At 39.7% G+C, this 17,019-nt stretch overlaps 1 protein-coding gene across 4 annotated transcripts in view; it reads right to left on the reverse strand.

Annotated features, from left to right (window-relative positions):
• TBXAS1 (thromboxane A synthase 1) overlaps nt 1-13,488 on the reverse strand; it is a 324,636-nt gene extending 311,148 nt beyond the window's left edge. The window contains exons 1-2 of one of the 4 annotated variants that reach the window (XM_070756309.1): nt 13,199-13,393; nt 3,392-3,561 (exon numbers count right to left, since the gene is read on the reverse strand). The gene's annotated coding sequence lies outside the window, so the exon portion shown is untranslated. The other 3 variants (XM_070756307.1, XM_070756310.1, XM_070756311.1) reach the window with 3 other exon arrangements.
• Nucleotides 13,489-17,019: the final 3,531 nt, after the last annotated feature.

Consider the following 17,019-nt stretch of genomic DNA (forward strand, 5'->3'; position numbering starts at 1 on the left):
AACAAATACAATATTTAATATTTATTCTCCCTCTTTCTTTCTTTCTTTCTTTCTTTCTCTCTCTCTCTCTCTCTTTCTGTCCTTCTCTCTTTCTATTTCTCTCTCTCTCTTTCTCTCTGTCCTTCTCTCTTTCTCTTTCTCTGTCTCTTGCTTTCTCTCTCTCTCTTCTCTCTTTCTCTCACTCTCTCTCTTTGTATCTCTCTCTCTTTCTTTCTCTCTCCCTCTCTCGGTCTCCTCCTTTCTTTCTCCTTTTCTATCTCTCCTCTTCCTTTCTCTCTCCCTCTCTATCTCTCCCTCTTTCTCTCCCTCCCCACCTCTCTCTTTCTTTCTCTCTCTCTTTTCTTTCTCTCTCTTCTCTTTCTCTCACTCACTCTTTCTATCTCTCCCTCTTTCTCACCGTGGTCGGCTGCTGAGCGAGGAGAAGGTGGAGAGGCAAGGGGGCGGGGAGGATAGCGGGTCTGCAATTGGCCAATTTCTTTCCCGCTCTGCCATAGGGTTTCTCTCCCTAAAGGCGGCAAAGGAAGCGGCCAATTGAAGGCCTGCTTTCCTCCCCACCCCCTTGCCTCTCCACCTTCTCCTCGCTCAGCAGCCGACCGCGATGAGTGGACAAGAGATTTGGGAGCTTATTATATCGATCAGTAAAATATCATGAGCTGCTGCGGGCCGGTTAAAAGACCTCATTGGGCCGCATCCGGCCCGCGGGCCGTAGTTTGGGGACCGCTGCTGTAGGCCTTACTTCAGTGGCAGTTTAACCTACATTCTTCTTTGAATATGGAAAAGAAGCAACAAATTAATATCAAGTAAATCTAATAAGACCCTTCGTGTTATTTATTAATATCCAGAAAGATGTGGAACCGCTGCAGCAAAAACAATGGAATCTTGCGGCATTTTAAAGATTAGTTTACACAATAATACATTTAGTAGTCTTTAAGAGTAACACTTTGTTTCCTCCACTGGCAAAAAATCTCTATTTGGAACAAGTCAGAACACTTTTAAGTCCAAGAATCAATTATCTTAAAGCACATCAAGTTCAAAGAAAGTTAAGAATATATAATTCTGGTAGGTATCTGTCTGGTAAAAGGAAATAAAAATACAGGTACAGTATAGCCATTTTTTAAAACAGTGCTTGCTAGTAGCTAATTAGCACTCAGGGAAAAAATATATATTTAACCTGATTTTCCACTCTGAACTAGCTCCTACACTATTTGCAGAGAACATATGTTGTTACTACCCCCTAGGGAGCTTTGAAAAATGTGATATAACCCGTCACCTTCGCTCTGAAATAATAATGACCAGAATTCTACAGCTTTTTCATGATGCATAGATTAATTTTTAAATGCCAGTTAAAACCACACTGAATAACTGGCTACTAAATTGTGGCCTCAAAAAGACGGCCAGGAGCATTTTCATGTGTCGAATAATGCTCCAAAACAGGATGCCCATTTTTCATTGATGCTGAACAAGAATCCTTGTCGCAGATAGCATTGTCTTAGACTTTTAAAATTACCTTTTTTGCACACAAATCAAATGGGCATGTTTTATATTTCAAAATATACAAGCATTAGAAGCACTCAAATACAGTTTAGTCCACATTAATTGTATTTATAATGATTTTAAAATTTGATTTAATTTATCTCCAACATATTTTTGCCTGGTTTTTAAAAAAAATATATCAAACGCTATCATTATTAAAATATATTTTCAAAGGACAGGCATGAAAAAGCAGGGCAAAATTTCCACATGTAATGGTTATAATTTATAATTTATTTCATGCATAATGTACTATATCTGATTTTCGACTAGTGTTTTTCTCAACCTTAGCAATTGTAAAATATATGGGTTTTATATTCCAGAATTTCTCAATCAACATGAAGAAAATGGTTAAGGTTGGGAAACATTATTTTAGACCAGTAATCCTAGAGAGGAGGTATTGTTATGAGCATTGTATTTTCTCATTGTAGAACACATTACATTTTGCAATTTTGGAAAAAAGAGCTCTTTCTCCTGAATAGGAGGTGGCGTACCAACATATTGTTATATGTTATAGCTACAGGTATAACAAGCAGGAAGAGGGAGATTGTGATCCCCTTATAAAGAGCGCTGGTGAGACCACATTTGGAATACTGTGTTCAGTTCTGGAGACCTCACCTACAAAAAGATATTGACAAAATTGAACGGGTCCAAAGACGGGCTACAAGAATGGTGGAAGGTCTTAAGCATAAAACGTATCAGGAAAGACTTAATGAACTCAATCTGCATAGTCTGGAGGACAGAAGGAAAAGGGGGGACATGATCGAAACATTTAAATATGTTAAAGGGTTAAATAAGGTTCAGGAGGGAAGTGTTTTTAATAGGAAAGTGAACACAAGAACAAGGGGACATAATCTGAAGTTAGTTGGGGGAAAGATCAAAAGCAACGTGAGAAAATGTTATTTTACTGAAAGAGTAATATATCCTTGGAACAAACTTCCAGCAGACGTGGTTGGTAAATCCACAGTAACTGAATTTAAACATGCCTGGGATAAACATACATCCATTGTAGGATAAAATACAGGAAATAGTATAAGGGCAGACTAGATGGACCATGAGGTCTTTTTCTGCCGTCAGTCTTCTATGTTTCTATGTGAGCAGCCTGGAGTCTTCGGAGAGGGGCAGCATACAAATCTAATAAATAATAATAATAATTATTATTATTATTATTATTATTATTATTATTATTTTATTATTATTATTAGTGGTTCAAGTGATACTAAGAACTACAGTTCCTTCTCTTACACCTATCCCAGATTACTGTATTTTTTCAGAGTTCTACCGGACAGAGATTGCCTCTTTCTCCCACCGAATGCATTCATATGACAAGTTTAGCTAATATATCAAATCCTCATGATATATTAACTGTGCTTGGTCTATTTTATTTATTTTTGTCTCCTGAAAATAATAATTGCCAGTTCTCTATAAATCACCAAATTATATTAAATGTCTGCAAATATACCGTTTTATGCACTTCTAAAACTACAATCTCTAAACATGTTCTGAAGAATAAACTGTGTGGAATTCAGGGCAATTTACCTGTGAATAGACTTGCATAGATTATGAGTCAAAAACCTAGCTAGTCTTCTACAGCTCCAATTATTTAGCATGAACTTTCCTTTTCATTTTAATATATTTCGGGAAGTGCTATATAGTGTTTCATTAAGTTTTCATCTCTAGAAACAATTGAATGGTACTCACCAGCCAACCCCTGCTGTCAAACACACATAAAAAGATATCTCATACCTTTCTCTTTGAACAGGCTAGGATGGAAGCGTACAAACACACAAAGCTATGACTGAACTCTCCTTGCCAAACTTCTCCCATGCCAATACAGAAGAAATGAAGGGGGAAATCTCACCTCCTCAATTTTTGCTGCTCAGGTAAGTGTTAATTTCATGGGGCGGGAAGCGGCCAACTTTATTAGCTCCTGGCTGTATAAAATTCTTCCTTTTATCCTCTTCTTTCCCAGAAACTTTTAAACCACACCACAAGCCTGTGCAAGCCAGCTCCACCCTTTGGACTTTGGATCTTGAAAAAATTAAACAAAGCAGAAAAATTATGGCCTATTCATTCATTATCTGACAACACTGGCATTGGCAGTTCTGTGTTAGCAAAAACTTCAGAAGAGAAGGATTTAGGGGTAGTGATTTCTGACAGTCTCAAAATGGGTGAGCAGTGTGGTCGGGCGGTAGGAAAAGCAAGTAGGATGCTTGGCTGCATAGCTAGAGGTATAACAAGCAGGAAGAGGGAGATTGTGATCCCCTTATATAGAGCGCTGGTGAGACCATATTTGGAGTACTGTGTTCAGTTCTGGAGACCTCACCTACAAAAAGATATTGACAAAATTGAACGGGTCCAAAGATGGGCTACAAGAATGGTGGAAGGTCTTAAGCATAAAACGTATCAGGAAAGACTTAATGAACTCAATCTGTATACAGTGATCCCCCGCTGATCCCCCACTCGTTGCGAGGGTTCCGTTCCAGGACCCCCCGCAACGAGCGGGTTTTCGCGAAGTAGCGCTGCGGAAGTAAAAACACCATCTGCGCATGTGCAGATGGTGTTTTTACTCCCACAGCGCTAGCGAGGAGCCGAAGATTGGGGGCGGGGCGGCTGTTTGCCGCCGGCATGGGGGGCTTCCTAGCAGCCCCCCAAACCCGGGTTGGGGGTCCGGGGGGCGCTGGCTCTCGGTGCTTTCGAGCTGAGTCCGGGAGCGAATTCGCTTCCGGACTCAGCTCAAAAGCGCCGATAGCCAGCGCCAACGAACGGCTTGTCCACGCTGGCTCTCGGCGCTTTCGAGCTGAGTCCGGGAGCGAATTCGCTTCCGGACTCAGCTCAAAAGCGCCGATAGCCAGCGCCAGCGAACGGCTTGTCCACGCTGGCTCTTGGCGCTTTCGAGCTGAGTCCTGGAGCGAATTCACTTCAGGACTCAGCTCGAAAGCGGCGAGAATGAACGGCGTGGGCGGGCGAAGGGCGGGCGGCAGCGAGGAGTTTGCGTGGGCGGTGGGGAAACTCCTCGCTGACGCCAGCAAGAGGGGGAAGACCCGGGGAAGCCGCCCAGCAGCTGATCTCCCGGTTGCCATCTACGCATGCGTGCCCATAGAAAAAACGGGCACGCATGCGTAGATGGTATTTTGACTTCCGGGTTGAAAAATCGCGAAGTACCCTGTTCGCAATGGTTGGGGACGCAATAAACGGGGGATCACTGTAGTCTGGAGGACAGAAGGAAAAGGGGGGACATGATCGAAACATTTAAATATGTTAAAGGGTTAAATAAGGTTCAGGAGGGAAGTGTTTTTAATAGGAAAGTGAACACAAGAACAAGGGGACACAATCTGAAGTTAGCTGGGGGAAAGATCAAAAGCAACGTGAGGAAATATTATTTCACTGAAAGAGTAGTAGATCCTTGGAACAAACTTCCAGCAGACGTGGTTGGTAAATCCACAGTAACTGAATTTAAACATACCTGGGATAAACATATATCCATCCTAAGATAAAATACAGGAAATAGTATAAGGGCAGACTAGATAGACCATGAGGTCTTTTTCTGCCGTCAGTCTTCTATGTTTCTATGTTTCTATGTAACACTGACCTTTTTTTCCCCTCAAGTATTTAGACCAGTTCCTTAAAAAGAGCTGGGAAATTATAGCCATTGTTTGGCTTTGTTTGGGGATACACCCTACACACCTCTATAAACTAGTTTGATTTTAGCACAATTGGACAGGGAAGTAGAGATGTCCTTGCAGTTCCCCTATAAAAGTGTAATTTTCATATATCAGCCATCCACGTGTCCTTTCTTCTATCTTTAGCACCTAAGTGCTACAGTAGTGCTAATAAGTTTCCATCTGCTGCTCCTGGTGCAAGGATGTTAAATTATTATTTTAGACTTTTAATATTAGATTTGTTATTGTATATTGTTTTATCACTGTTGTGAGCCACCCCAAGTCTGCGGAGAGGGGCGGCATACAAATCTAATAAATACTACTACTACTACTACTACTACTAGTAGTAGTAGTAGTAGTAATAATAATAATAATAATAATAATAATAATAATAATAATAAAGGAATAGCCTAAAGATATACAGAGAATCTTGCAGCCACTCAAATTTTCCCATTGCCAATCACCCTGCAATACATTGTTCGGGAAAGTTTACGATTAGGCATTAATTACACGTTATATTTACGTTCAGGGCGGTTCCCCTTTCACAGTTTGCAATTTAGCATCCTTAACCAGCCTTTCTAACAAGTCATTTTGGGATGCTAAAACTAAAGGGTAGTAACTGATTTCAAAAAGGCAATGCAGGCCTTATGGCAAAAGGTTTTTCCCCTCCTTTTTATTATATTGTTATAAGTCTTGATGCATTATATTTTTTTCAAAACAATTGTTGTCCAATATTACTGTTTGATAGTATCTATTGTTTACATAAAGCAGACTATTAGAAATGTAAAAGTACATTATTACAGTAATTACAATTTAGGGTATGTATATTAAAGGTGTGAAATTTGATTATTTTTTTTTCATACTAAGTTAAGGTTTGGAAGAGGAAAGGATTGAGTCCCTCAAAAGGTTATATATACTGTAGGTTCTGGTTTTAAGTAGAACATTGAAGTCTTTATTTTAAACAGATACACAAGGTTAAGAAAAAGAAAAACAGAACAGCAAATCATATTTAAGAATTAAGCACCAGAAGGGCACAGGTTCCAACAGTTGGACGTTCATAGCATCCTAGCTAATACAGGTAGTTAGCAATAGCAATAGCACTTAGACTTATACACGGCTTCATAGTGCTTTACAGCCCTATCTAATTGGTTTACAGAAATAGCATATATTGCCCCCAACAATCTGGGTCCTCATTTTACCAACCTTGGAAAGATGGAAGGCTGAGTCAACCTTGAACCTGGTGAAATTTGATCTGCCAAACTGCTAGCAGCTGGTGATCAGCAGAAGTAGCCTGCAGCACTGCACTCTAACCACTGCGTCACTGCGGCTTGACTTACAAATATTATTGAGCCCAAAATTTCTATTGTTAAGTGAGACATTTGTTAGGTGAGTTTTGCCATGTTTTACAACCTTCCTTCCCAGAATTAAGTGAATCCCTGCACTTGATATTATTATTGATAAAATATTATTTTACTGAAAGAGTAGTACAGTGATCATCCGATTATCGCGAGGGTTCCGTTCCAAGACCCCTCGCGATAATCGTAAACTCGCGATGTAGCGGCACGGAAGTAAAAACACCATCTGCGCATGCGCGTCCTGTTTTCCATGGCCGCGCATGTGCAGATGGTGGAGTTTGCGTGTGGGCAGCAGGGAAGACCCCTTCGGCCGCCCAACAGCTGATCTGCTCCGCAGCGCGGCAGCATTGAGGAGCCGAAGATGGGGTTTCCCCGTTGCCCAGGCAACGGGGAAACCCCAAGATCGCTTGCCGCTTGCCCGTTCGCCCGGCTGCTCGCTTGCAGCGCCGCAGCAGCGAGCAGCCGGGCGGGCGGGCGAACGGGCAAGCGGCAAGCGATCTTGGGGTTTCCCCGTTGCCCAGGCAAAGGGGAAACCCCAAGATCGCTTGCCGCTTGCCCGTTCGCCCGCCCGCCCGGCTGCTCGCTTGCAGCGCCGCAGCAGCGAGGAGCCGAAGATGGGGTTTCCCCATCGCTGGAGAGCAAGAGGGGGAGAGATAGAGAAAGAGAGAGAAGGAAAGAAAGAGATGAGAGAGGGAGGAAGAGAGTGTGAGAGAGGAAGAAGCAAGATAGAGAAAGAGAGAGAGAAAGAAAGATGAGAAAGGAAGGGAGTGACGTCATCGGGTGGAAAAATCGTGATATAGCGATTCGCAATGATCGGGATCGCGAAACTCAGGGGATCACTGTAGATGCTTGGAACAAACATCCATAGAAACTGAATTTAAACATGCCTGGGATAAACATATATCCATCCTAAGATGAAATACAGGAAATAGTATAAGGGCAGACTAGATGGACCATGAGGTCTTTTTCTGCCATCAATCTTCTAAGTTTCTATGTTTCTATGATAAATTAGCCACCCAGTTGTTAAATGAATCTGGCTGCCCCACTGACTTTGCTTGTCGGAATGTCACAAAAGGTGATCCACAGGACCTTGGAAGACAGTAACAGTTATTTATTTATTTATTTATTTATTTATTTATTGGATTTGTATGCCTCCCCTCTCCGCAAACTCCGCAGTTATAAATATGAATCAAGTTTGGTGATCACACAATCATGGTAGGCGGGGGTTGCCGCTACCACAGCTACCGGTGCACTGAACATGCAGCTTTTCATCTCTGGCATGCGCGCGCACACATCCCAGTAAGAAATTTCCCGAGGGGATGCACAAGTGAGATTTCGGTGATTTTTTGGCTTTTGCCCATGCACAGAAGCAAAAGATGCTGAAAGATGCGCACATCCCCTTGCGGGATTTTGCTTCCTGTTACTACCAGTGTGGTGTCCTCATACGTTACTGGATCATGGGCAATGCCGCCAAGGTTGTAACTGAAAAATGGTTGTAAGTCACATTTTTCAGCACCACTGTAACTTTGAATGGTCATTAAATGAACTGTTGTAAGTTGAGGACTATCTTTATATGGTCGCTAAGTGATACAAACAAAAGCTGCTTGATCCCATTAAGTAAATCACCAAAAAAATCAGTTATAAAGAATCTATCCAGACACAAAGTCTCACTGAAAAAGCCAGCCTCTCCAGCAAATTCAAACTAACCTCATGAGAGGCATAAAATACACCGCTTTCTACCGCATAAATCCCATCGACCGATTAGGTCCCACAGAGTTGGCCTTCTCCGGGTCTCGTCGACGAAACAATGTCATCTGGCAGGCCCCATGGGAAGAGCCTTTTCTGTGGCGGCCCCGACCCTCTGGAATTAACTCCCCCCGGAGATCAGGACTGCCCCCACCCTCCTCGCCTTTTGCAAACTCCTTAAAACCCACCTCTGCCATCAGGCATGGGGAAATTGATTCCCCTGGGCCGTTCCATTTTATGTATGGTTTGTTTGGGATGTATGACTGTTTTTTTTTTTTTTAATATTAATGGGTTTTAAACTGTTTTTAATCATTAGATTTGTACTGTATTTTGTTGTTGTGAGCCACTCCAAGTCTCCAGAACGGGGCGGCATACAAATCTAATAAATAATAATGATAAGGATGATGATGATAATGATTTATTATTTATTATTTATTATTTATTATTTATTATTTATTATTTATTATTTATTATTTATTATTTATTATTTATTATTTATTATTTATTATTTATTATTTATTAATTTATTAATTTATTAATTTATTAATTTATCAATTTATCAATTTATTAATTTATTAATTTATTAATTTATTAATTTATTATTTAGATTTGTATGCCGCCCCTCTCCGCAGGTTCTTTCTGGTAACAGAGTATACAACTGAATTATTTTTGTCAGGAATTAGTAGAAAAGAATACCCAAAAAATATCAAATACTGTATCTAATACTACACATTGGGACTGCAGCAAGGATTTACTTATGCGCAAGGATGGAAAGATTCTCAGACACCACTGGAAAAGGAAATTACAAAAATAAATATGACTGTGCTGAGAGTGACAGATTAACGATGGAGTTAAATGGACAAAAAGACTCTGAATATCACAATATTTAGATTACATTGTATGAATGGACAAAGAAAAGAAAGATTAAGAGTAAGTTAATCACAGGAAATGATACTGCTGTGATACATTACGGATTCCTGAGAAGTCAGTAAAGGGCGTGCATAAGTGCACCAGGTGCCTAACGTTCCTGTCCTAATGTTTCTCTATTATTAGTACCAATATCATTTTTTTTTATTTATGTATTTGTCAAACAAGCATAGGATAGTAATTTGTATAAGCATAACATAAGTAGCAAGTAATGATCCCGTCAACTAAACAATGTCGTTTGGCAGGGCCCAGGAGAAGAGCCTTCTCTGTGGCGGCCCCGGCCCTCTGGAATCAACTCCCCCCGGAGATTAGAATTGCCCCACCCTCCTCGCCTTTTGTAAGCTCCTTAAAACCCACCTCTGCCATCAGGCATGGGGGAACTGAGATACTCTTTCCACCTAGGCCTTTACAACTTATGCATGGTATGTTTGTTTGTATGTACGATTGGTTTTAAAATAAGGGTTTTTTAGTTGTTTTAGTATTGGATTTACATGCTGTTTTTTATTATTGTTAGCCGCCCCGAGTCTACGGAGAGGGGCGGCATACAAATCCAATCAATCAATCAATCAATCAATAGAATGAAGGAAGGAAGGAAGGAAGGAAGGATAAAAGAAGACAATAGGACAGTAGGCAGGGATGGTAGGTACAATGGTGAGCTTATGCACGCCCCTTACAAACTTCTTAGAAAAGGGGAGAGGTCAACTGTAGAAAATCTGAGGTTAACGTTTTTGAGGTTTGGGGAAGAAACCACAGAGTCAGGTAGTGCATTCCAGGCGTTGATCACTCTATTGCTGAAGTCGTATTTTCTGCAATCTAGTTTGGAACGCTTTATGTTAAGTTTGAATCTATTACATGCCCGTGTGTTGTTGTGGTTGAAGGAGAAGTAGTCACTAACAGTAAGGACATTTTGGTATATGATTTTATGAACTACTGTTAGATCAGATCGGATTATATCATGTATGTAAACTTTGTTGTATCTTTGTATACTGCCAAATATATACTTGACAAAATAAATATAAATAAATAAATATATAAAATAATAATAAATAAAAATAAAACAATGTGGGGTAGAAAACGGAAGAAGAGACAACAAGAAACCGCAATGTATAATGTATAAATTATATAAGTATCAATATTAATGTATATATAAGGATGTAGATCTGCTTAGAAATATTAAGATGTGGAAAATATGAAAATCAATAAAAGTAAAATGTTAAAAAAGCAAGGTCCTTTCTGGTATTTTCAGAGAACCTGCCATGATAGTAAAGGCATTAATCATAACAACAGAGTTGCAAAGGATCTTGGAGGGTCTAGTCCAACCCTCTGCTTAGGCAGGAAACCCTACACAACTTCGGACGGATGGTTATCCAACATTTTCTTAAAAACTTCCAGTGTTGGAGCATTCACTGACCCCTCGCATCCTGGACATAAACTGTTTCAACTCCGACCGTCAAAACATCGCTACAAAGCACCACACAACAAGACAACTAGACACAAAAACAGGTTTTTCCCTAACGTCATCACTCTGCTAAACAAATAATTCCTTCAACACTGTCAAACTGTTTACTAAGTCTGCATTACTATCACTACTAGTTTTTTCTCATTATTCCTATCACCATTTCCTCCCACTTATGACTGTATGACTGTAACTTGTTGCTTGTATCCTTAAGATTTTTATTAATATTGTTTCTTTGTTGCTTATTTGGCCCCTATGACAATCATTAAGTGTTGTACCCCATGATTCCTGACAAATGTATCTTTTTATTTTTATGTACACTAGAAACATAGAACTATAGAAGATTGATGGCAGAAAAAAACCTCATGGTCCATCTAGTCTGTCCTTATACTATTTCTTGTATTTTATCTTAGGATGGATATATGTTTATCCCAGGCATGTTTAAATTCAGTTACTGTGGATTTAGCAACCATGTCTGCTGGAGGTTTGTTCCAAGCATCTACTACTCTTTCAGTAAAATAATATTTTCTCATGTTGCTTTTGATCTTTCCCCCAACTAACATCAGATTGTGGCCCCTTGTTCTTGTGTTACACTTTCCTATTAAAAACACTTCCCTCCTGAACCTTATTGAATCCTTTAACATATTTAAATGTTTCAATCATGTCCCCCCTTTCCCTTCTGTCCTCCAGACTATACAGATTGAGTTCATGAAGTCTTTCCTGATAAGTTTTATGCTTAAAGCCTTCCACCTTTTTGGTAGCCTGTCTCTGGACCCATTCAATTTTATCAATATCTTTTTGTAGGTGAGGTCTCCAGAACTGAACACAGTACTGTATTCCAAATGTGGTCTCACCAGCGCTCTATATAGTGGGATCACAATCTCCCTCTTTCTGCTTGTTATACCTCTAGCTATGCAGCCAAGCATCCTACTTGCTTTCCCTACCGCCTGGCTGGGCTATTCACCCTCAGAGCATCTGCACCAAAGACAAATTCCTTGTGTGTCCAATCACATTTGGCCAAAAAAAATTCTATTCTACAGTATTCTGTTCTGTTCGATTCCATTCCATTCCATTCCATTTACAACTTCTGGAGGCAACCTGTTCCATTGATTAATTGTTCCAACTGTCAGGAAATTTCTCCTTAGTTCTAAGTTACATTAAAAACATACATCTTCATGATCCCACCAAACTCCAATTTAGTAATTTTTGTAAAGGGGGGGGGGAATGCACCAGTGTCTTTCATTTGCTTAATAATAGTTGCAAACCTCTGAGGACAAAACAAAGCTAATCGGCTGTTGTATATTGATTTAGCTGCTCATTGCCTCTTTTGTTAGGTATTTTCATTTGGAAAAGGAGAAGTCACATATGCAGAGCAATTTTAAGCAGAAAGCCTTAAAACCACAGATCTAAGAAACATTTAACTGGAGGTGCCTTAAAATATTGTTGAATGTTATGACAATGGATTACATGAGATATGTATATAAGAAAAGCAAGCAACCCATCCACCCCATATCCTATTTATATAGTCCTTTCCTCCATCTGCTGAATAGATAATAACTGGTGGAATCGTTTTTGTGCGGCATGTATTGTATATTTTTTTAAAAACCTAACATAGACAAATTTGCTCCTAAGCAGTGTAAAATATTAAAGGGTTTGAACTGAGACAGCTTCTGCATGAAGAGGTCTCCAGACTAATTGATTCATGCACACAGGAAAGAGATCCTTTGTTTCAATTTCTGTTCTACAGTATTCCCTTTTTAAATATTTATTTTTTCAGATTTAAAGTATGTTGCAACCTAATGTCTGAGCTGGAACAAGATTATTATTATTATTATTATTATTATTATTATTATTATTATTATTATTATTATGTCAGTACAACACAGCAAACGAGATCACTATGCTGGATTTCGTATTTCATCACCAGTCAGGCGCTTATTATTATTATTATTATTATTATTATTATTATTATTGTTGTTGTTGTTGCTGCTGCTGCTGCTGCTGCTGCTGCTGCTGCTGCTGCTGCTGCTGCTGCTACTACTACTACTACTACTACTACTACTACTCCTCTTCGGGCTGTTGGTGGATTACATTCTTTATATATAACCAACCCATATCCTATTTATATAGGGCAGTGTTTCTCAACCTTGGCAACTTGAAGGTATTTGGACTTCAACTTCCAGAATTCCCCAGCCAGTGAATGCTGGCTGGGGAATTCTGGGAGTTGAAGTCCAAATATCTCCAAGTTGCCATGATTGGGAAACACTGATATAAGGGAACCTTGAACAAAGAGGCTAAGAAACGTCTCAAGACCGCTAAATCTTAAAATTGCTTTCATTCTTAGTTGCAATCGCACACGTGACTCTCACTTTGGCCGGTTCTTAACTTTTCTAGGAGTGGGCGGGGCCCTTTCATTCCTCTCTGGGCGATCCCCTCAGAAGAAAAAAAAAAGGAGCGCTTTTAGGATTTCCCCGCGAACAATACAAACGTGAAATTGACAACTCACAGAAATAAGCACACACCGAGGCTGCTAGTCAGACGCTTAAATTTCAAGCCAAGCATTTTTGGTTCCGACATGGTAGCATTATAATTCCCGGCTTTCCAAGGCGACGTGGTTATTTGCAGAGGCCAAGGCTGGGGCAGATTTGTTTTCTTCTCCGGCCCCCCCCGCAAGGAAGCATTCTTCCAGCCGAGACAGGTGTTGTCGAAACCATGAAGCTGAGCCAAGCAAAGCAAACTTAAGTCCCCGCGTGCTAAAGTTGAGCTCTTCTATAACCTGTGGACTTCAACTCCCAGAATTCCTGAGCCAATCATGCTAGCTCAGGAATTCTGGGAGTTGAAGTCCACAGGTCATAGAAGAGCCCAACTTTGCCTACCCCCTGTGCTAAGAGAAAAGGAAAATGATCTTCTCGCCAGTGCAAAAATGGATTCTGGGAGTTGTAGTGCTAATTTCTCCGGGGCTGTTCTTTAGTTTAGAGCAGTGGTTTTCAACCTGGGGGTCGGGAGTCGGGACTGTTTCACAGGGGTCGCCTAAGACCATAGGAAAAGACAATTTGGTCGTAAGTAGAGGATTTCTGGAGCCTTGGAGCGTATTTTTACAATCCGGCCAATCAGGCGTTTACAGTGGGGGTGTCCCTCTGACCTTCCTTCCAATTACCTTAAAGCTTTGTTGGGAGAATTAGAGCTAGACTTATGGTTGGGGGTCACCACAACCCAAGGAACTATATTAAGGGCCATCTCTTTTTTTTTGCTTCTGCACATGCACAGAAGCTTTTAAAAAGTACTGTGCATGCGCATATGCGTTGAGCGAAATGGCGGCAGGAGAAACCAGAATACACCCCTGGTGTGTACAGAACTGCTTTGCTAAAAAAAACCAAAAACCTGTCGCTGAAATTCAACAGTGCAATTTAAGAAAACCTTGGGAGTCCCAAAATAGGATATGCGATGCTCATGCACTTCTACAGTTGCAGTTCATCAGCTCATGCTTTCTGTGAAAGTGCTGGGTTCGGTTTCTTTAGCTTCCTAAATTGGTGCTATTTCAGTTTCCACAGTCTGGAGACAGCAATAGTGTGGTCTCTTCAGATTATGCAACTGTCTCCTTGAAAGGCTGTTGCATGCGGAAGGCCAGTTTGTATAGATTTTGCATGATTTTGAATGGACATTCCTTTGTATTAAAAAATGAAATGAGCTAACATTTCTTTCCTCTTGTAGCACACCTCTCATATTTGCTCTTACTGTGCTGTTGAAATCCCCCAAGGGATTTCTTTTTTAAACAACTAAATAAAGATAAGAAGCTCTTTTGTTTTGCCCATTCTCACCTACACCATTTTCAGGGAAAGCTTTGCTCTTGGTTATTGCCAGCAAGATAAATTAAATCTTTTTATATGTAAAAATGCACCAGGGTCTTTCATTTGCTTAATAATAATTGCAAACATCTGAGGACAAAACAAAGTTTATTGATTTAGCTGCTCCTTGTCTCTCTTGTTAGGTATTTTTATTTGGAAAAGGAGAAGTCACATATGCAGAGCAATTTTAAAGCAGAAAGCCTTAAAACCACAGATCTAAGAAACATTTAATGGGAGGTGCCTTAAAATATTGTTGAATGTTATGATAATAGATTATGTGAGATATGTATGCAAGAAAAGCAAGCAACCCATCCACCCCATATCCTATTTATATAGTCCTTTCCTCCATCTGCTGAGTAGACAATAACTGGTGGAATCATTTACAGTATATAGTTTTTGTGGGGCATATACTGTATAGTATATTTTTTTAAAAACCTAACATAGACAAATTTGCTCCTAAGCAGAGTAAAATATTAAAGGGTTTGAACTGAGACAGCTTCTGCCTGAAGAGGTCTCCAAATTAATTGATTCATGCACACAGGAAAGAGATCCTTTGTTTCAATTTCTGTTCTATTCCGTTTTTAAATATTTATTTTTTCAGATTTAAAGTATGCTGCAACCTAATGTCTTAGCTGGAACAAGTTATAAATATATATATTTATTACATTACTCTTAGGGATGTTGGTGAGATACATTTTTTATTCCAAACCAAAACTTACATCTTAGAAAACAGAAAGAAAAAAGGAAACATTGTATTCACACAGGGAAAAAAATGAAACGATTTGCAGTTTAAAAATAAAAATCATATTTATATTTCATTAGACTGTAGCGTGCTAGTAGGTTTCACAAGTAGTCCAATTGTGAAAATATTAAGTTGATGTATTTCAGTGCAAAAATGGTAAGGAGTGAATTCCAAAAGATTGGTTGAAATAACATACTGGAATTGGTTGACATAGTTTATACTCTGATGAAAGCTTTTCATTCTGATAATGTGCAGGCAGCTGATGTTATCCAGACATCAAATATTAGTAGGCAATCCAGTCAAATAAATATCTTTGGGTAAATGGCATATTTCCAATCCATAAAAAGCAGAACAGGTTATATATAAGGAGAAGAAATGCATGATAGGAAAATGGCTTGGTGTGGCTTTTGTAGAAGTATTTGCTGGGTCAGAGAAATAACCTCTTAATGTCAATCTCCTGGCAAATATAAAGATGCACATTGTATCAATTATTTATCTAGATGTTTTATGGTATTTATATCAGAAAATTGGATATGTGAAGGAATTGAGTTTAGCTGGATATTATTCAATTGTCCTACCAGCCATTGTGAGACAAATTAGGAGAAGCCCAATGGAGAGTTAGGAAAACTGATTTATTCCAAATTTTGTGTTTCATGTATTTAACTGCCCCCCCAAAGACTGATAGCAAGGCACTAGTTATTATACTTAAACATATTAGTCTCATACTAGTAAATGCACATTTTCCTCCCAACACTACTAAAGCACAAATTAATTATTATTGCTGCTCTTTGAAGACCTATTTGGACAACTTGATAATGGGCTATCAGGAAGCTCACTTAACAGAAGATGGTGATTTTAATGCTAGACTAGAAATGAATGAAATGGAAATTCCAGCAATATTTACAACAGCTCGGGAGCCCAATTTCGCTGACAGATTGCTCAGGCCACCACAGGCACCCCTGACAGGAGTCATGTCAAACTGGACACACACACACACACACACATACACACCCCGAGGTCAAACACAATCCTGATGCGGCCCTCAATTAAATTGAGTTTGACACCCCTGTCATAGACTGTTTGGATATTTTACATAGCATGTTGCAGCCATGATTACATTTAGAGTGAATTGTTGCTTAATAGTGATTTACTTGAGGTGCTAAGGCTTCAACTCAGAGAAAAGGGTATTAGGGAGGTGATTTAACTCAAACAACAAGAAGGATAGAATAAAATAAAATATCCTTAAAAGATACAGGTACAGTAATACCTCTACCTAAGAATGTCTCTACTTACGAACTTTTCTAGATAAGAACCGGGTGTTCAAGATTTTTTTTGCCTCTTCTCAAGAACCATTTTCCACTTACAAACCCGAGCCTCTGAAACTGTAACTGGAAAAGGCAGGGAGAAGCCTTCATGGGGCATCTCTAGGAATCTCCTGGGAGGAAACAGGGCCAGAAAAGGGGGGAGGAGCCTCCATGGGGCCTCTCTAGGAATCTCCTGGGAGGAAACTGCGCCTCCCCTCTCCCTGTGGTTTCCCCAATCTCATGCATTATTTGCTTTTACATTGATTCCTATGGGAAAAATTGTTTCTTCTTACAAATTTTTCTACTTAAGAACTTGGTCACGGAAGAAATTAAGTTTGCAAGTAGAGGTACCACTGTAAAGGTTTCTTCTGCCAGTCATATCCATCCCAAGGGGCTATGCTCATCTCAATCTCTTAACTGAGGAAGCCAGCACTGTCCAAAGACACTTCCAT

Source organism: Erythrolamprus reginae, chromosome 6 (assembly GCF_031021105.1).
Source record: "Erythrolamprus reginae isolate rEryReg1 chromosome 6, rEryReg1.hap1, whole genome shotgun sequence".
Lineage (NCBI taxonomy): Eukaryota > Metazoa > Chordata > Lepidosauria > Squamata > Dipsadidae > Erythrolamprus > Erythrolamprus reginae.